Here is a 5,255-nt window from a genome sequence, read left to right on the forward strand (position 1 = left end):
GAGAAAATTAGGTCATCGATGGGACAGGTGTGTTGCAGGTGTATTACAGACTGTTCTTCCAACACAAGAGGACAGCCAAGTCCAAACATAAACCAAGTTCAAGAACCAAGAAATTTAGCCCTGCAGCTAGGTTTCCAAAATGAAGGATAACTCAAAGATGTCAAATTAAAATGGGAAATAATGAGAGAAAGAGCTTAATGTTGTATGCCTGTTTAATCTAATTATGCATTTTGAAAATAATAAGTCAAAACTGGCAAGAAATTGGTCTTAAGCTGTTGTGTTGTTTTTTAAATATAATTTTATTGATTTCAGAGAGGAAGGGAAATGGGAAGAGAGAGAGGGAGGGAGGGAGGGGGAGAGAGAGAGAGAGAGAGAGAGAGAGAGAGAGAGAGAGAGAGAGTGCAATGATGAGAAAGAATAATTGATCGGCTGCCTCCTGCACACCCGCTACTGGGGATCAAGCCTGCAACCCTGGCATGTGCCCTGACCAGGAATGGAATCATGACCTCCTGGTTCATGGGTCCACATTCAACTACTGAGCCATATCAGCCAAGCTTGTCTTAGGTTTTAATTCAGAATCCATAGGTTTGAGTGAGATAGTGGCCTGGGGAGGAGTGCGACATATTTTGGGTCAAAAGTATCAGTTGGAAAGAGACATTTAAAATGTTAATTATCCAATAAATAAAAGGTCTCTAGAATTTTTCCATTGTGAGGATAAAGTGGAATAATGTAATTAGTCTATAATAGTGATCAATAAATTATTTTTATTTTAGTTATTTGTCATATTTTTACTTCTCAAATTGACTGAGTTTTCACATATAACAATAAAGGTATTAACACATATATTACTTTCATCAATTATTGAAGCAAAATGTCCTATAACATAATGAGAATAGCATTATATTGACTCTTCCATTACCCACTTACTTTAGGGCAGTGTTTCAATCTTGGTGAAAAGCAGAATTAGTACGGGAGCTTTTATAAAGTATCCATGCCCAGGTGCTACCGCTGCACATGAATTCAGATCTCAGGATGAAGCCTAGGCATCAGTGTTTTTTAAAAGCTCCGCTGGTGTTTTCAATGTACAATAAGGGTTGACAACTACATTTAAGTACACTAGCCCAATAACCAAGTTGATAATCTACTTGTTAGTGGGCTGATCTACCTTAGTTTTCTCAACAATGTCTTATTCAGAAAAATCGATCTATTGAACGATAAAAATCAGGGGGAAAGCCCTCATCCCCTTGAAATTCACTTTGGAAAATGTAAAGCCATTCTGATATTGCCACACTTCATAAGGTATCTAAGACTGGCAAATTCTTCTGACATTGAATTGAAACTGCATTCCTTGTTCTTTCTTAGAAAAGAAGCTTAGAAAGTATTCATGTAGTATATAGTCTATCACAAAACTAGCTACTAGGAACTTTAACAAAAAGACTAGTAAACACACACACACACACACAGAGAGAGAGAGAGAGAGAGAGAGAGAGAGAGAGAGAGAGAGAGGGAAATGGCATTTGTATATTTTGGAAATAACATGCTATTTTATGTGAGTCAACTATCAGGTAGAACAAATTTGATTATGTATACCATATTTGGATAAACTAAAGGCATTTTATTTTGCCTGAGTATGCCTATCAGAAGGATGAAGAAGTAACATTTTTGTGTGACTTTTCATCTTCTATGTACTTAAATAAGCTTCTTATCTTTCCAAGTGTTCTTATGCTCTCATCTTTAGCTCTTTTTCTAAAGATGTCTTTCTATGCTTTAACTTTGAAGGCAAGATAACTATAATCCTCCAAATGGTTGAAAACATTAATAAAAGACATTGTTCAGAGAGAAGAATGCGCCTTTACAAAGAACAACTGCCTTCAATACTCCTCCACGAGCCAGCACCCACCATCGGGTCTTCTCTCTTCCACCGGAGAGTAAAGTAAACCTTTATACTGTCACATTTTATGCACACACCAGTTCATTTATTTTTAATTTGATGTGAATTATGGGTAAAAAGCAATGACAAGTGAGTGGTATTTTTATTCAATTAAGATATTTTTCTAGCTGTAAAAATCATTTGGATATCTTGGGTTGGGATGAAATGCATTAATAATTTTCCATTAAAATCAATGAAAGTGATTTCTCATATAATGACTTTTCACTTAGTGACAGGATTTCTAGGAGCAAATTAAGATTGTTAAACAAAGGGCCGGTCCATTATGGAAGCGCGGCTAACAAACTCTGAGATTACTCTTACTAATGTGTGTAGGAGCAAAGTACAGAAGCAGCGACACATGTCAGGAGACTTCTTTAATGGCCCAGAGAAGAGATGATGGGGCTTGCTTGGATGAAGGTGATGGTAGGGCAAGTGGTAGATTCTGGATACAGTTTGAAGACAGCACTATCAAGCTTTGCTCTTGATGTGTGTGTGAGAGAGAAAAATAGTCAAAAATAAGTTCAAATTCAGAGAGATATAAAGCTTACCTCATGCTGCATAAAAGGTACATTTGAGTTCGAACTGGGATCAAGGTGTTTTTTTGATGTCCACGCTGGAGATCTGCCCGCTCTCTCCTGCTCCTTCAAAGGCAATCATCTTGTATTTGAGGTCTCAATAGCCACTTTGTTACAAGAGAGCTGAAAGCCTCTTTAGTTCCTATGGGGGAAAAAAGGTTTTTATCAGGTATTTTTGCTTGAAGAACTTAAAATATCTATTCTAGAACATTGAGGACCTGCAGCTGCTTTGAGGATTTGCTCCAAAGCATTCTAAATCCTTAACCAGTTATTACTGAGGTCAGAGGGAGAAAACATGATTTGGATGTTCTTGTAGATTTTCTGGTTGACTCACAATAACCCCATATGGAAAGAGCATTCAACTGGAAGCAGACCAGTTTTTCCTTCTCAGCAGTAACACCAATGGGCGAAGTCTTAAACTCTCTGAGATTTAGATTCCTTGTTTCTAAAGTAAGAAGCCTGGATGAGTAGGAGTTTTCAACTAGTTGATATAAATCTTGCAGAGCACTCGAAGTCCTCCCTGAAAGCTGCCTTCTCACAGTTCCTGGGCTAACAGAAATGTTTCAAGCACATTGTCTTCCCCGTAATCTCAAGATTCTGAGGACATAAAAGTGAATTCCTGTAGCTAATAAAACTGGGAGAACTTTTATAGTCAATGGTTCTCAAAGTTCTTCTAGCTCTTAAACTTTGATTTGATATTGCTAAACACTTTTCAAAGTAAATGAGGTATTGATTTTAATTTTTAAAAAAGGATTTGAAAATAGAATAAGTAGGAGTTTTGAGCTTATATTATGTGTGAGGCAGTCAAATAGATACTTTAAGTTTATAATTCTAGACTCATAGTAAGAAGGTTTCATTATCTCCTGTTTTACAGGGAAGGGCACTGAGACTTAAAGAGGCGAAGTCACTTGTCCAGGGCCACACAATGGTGGAATTAGAGTTTAAACCCACATACCCACATCTATCTGGTTTTAAAATCTTTTCTATCACACCAAACTGTTATCAGCAATAAAAGCAAGTAACATTATAATCATTATAAAATATTATCAAAAAGGATTTACATTCACAGACTTTTATTACTCACAAAGTACCTTTTTACTATGGGTAGCTAAAAGGGTATCTGGACCTTGAATTAACTCCAAGGAGACTATGTCTGCCTGTTCATTCCTCCAAGGGTCTGCCAGCTGTTCTTAAGCCACACTCATTCTTGGCTACAGAAGTTGGACGATGGTCCCTTCCTAAAAGCCAGATGCCTGATATGTGACATTTTCCAGTTTGAGGGAACTGATAGGGTGGAACAGATGAATTTCACTGCAATTTATAAGTAGGCAAAATTTTCTATTTGTATTTTCCTTTTTTTGTAAAGAATTGATAATTATCTACAGTTAATAGAAGATAAAGAAAATTTTCCAAAATGTAAATGAAATATTAATTTAAAAGTGGAAAGTGATTTTTCTTTTTAAATTTCAGGGAGTTTTCACTGATGATTGCATAAAAGAGACTCTAGACAGCTAAGATCCAATTGACACATGAAAAATTAAAAGCTGGAATTTAAGTTTTAAAAAATAGTTTTAAGGGGGAAAATGTAATGAAAAATGAGCCAAAATGTGGGAAAAGAAAATAAAAAGAAGTAAATGTAGACTGAAGAGAGGGAAATGTATAAGGAAAATAAACCTAGAGTATTTATTTGAGCAAGGATGTTTGAGCCATTTTGAAATACAACTATAAGAAAAAATGTTCCCATAGTTTAGGAATAAAGAAAAACAAATTAAAAGATATTGCTAATGGGGAAAACGGCACAGAGCCTGAAGAACTTTTTCTGTGTTTGACTAAGATTGGAAGTCGAATTAATTTTATAATTTGTCTAGAACTATTGTAATAGAAAATTGGTATATTATGATCAGAAGGTATTTGAAAGGTAACTCAGTTGCTATCCTGGTCTTAAAAGAACTATTAAATCATATTTAGTGGTTAGTTATTCTTTCAGAAGGAAAATAATAACTAACCTTCAATGGTGGCAGTAGGCTTTTAGGTTAGATAAGACCAGAGAGATAAGAGAGGCCCAGAAATATTCATTAAGACAGGTTGAAAATCTGCCTCCCTGAAGACCAATCTGGATCCATGTGGGGGAGAGAATTAGAGACTGGCAGGACTTTCAGTCATGGTCCTTTGGGAGACCGTCCAGAGGACTTAGTCACATTTGCCAATCCTCTTTGACTGTTCCTTTCAGCACTTCCTAAAGTGCTTTCCCTAAATTTGAATTTTTGGCTCAGATATTTACTTCTGATCCTTCACTGGGATTCATTGTTTGATTTAACTCTGGGTGAGGGAAGGGAGGAAGGGAAGACAGAAATTGTATCCTGGAATCAAGAAGTTTCTTCCATGCTATGTTCAAAGTAGGGAAGAGAAATACTTAGGAATGCTTCCCACAGGGTGGGAAATTTCCAACTCACCAAAGCAGATATTGGACATGCATTTGTTCAGTAATGAAATGCTATTTACTACTTATTAAGAAATAAAGTTGGAACTAAATTACTTGGTCCATTAAGACAGAATATAAAGGTAATAGATAAACAATAGAGTATTGCATGGGAACATATTTCAACATAAAAAAAATATTGAGCATCTTCATCATATTGAGGCTTGAAAAAAACTGAACACTGAAGTTCTCCAGTGACTTGAGTGAAAAAGGAATGAACTGAATCTGTCCTGAAAAGAGATGTTAAACACGAAGCAGATTCCCAGCTTTC

Source organism: Myotis lucifugus, unplaced genomic scaffold, assembly GCF_000147115.1.
Source record: "Myotis lucifugus unplaced genomic scaffold, Myoluc2.0 scaffold_30, whole genome shotgun sequence".
NCBI lineage: Eukaryota > Metazoa > Chordata > Mammalia > Chiroptera > Vespertilionidae > Myotis > Myotis lucifugus.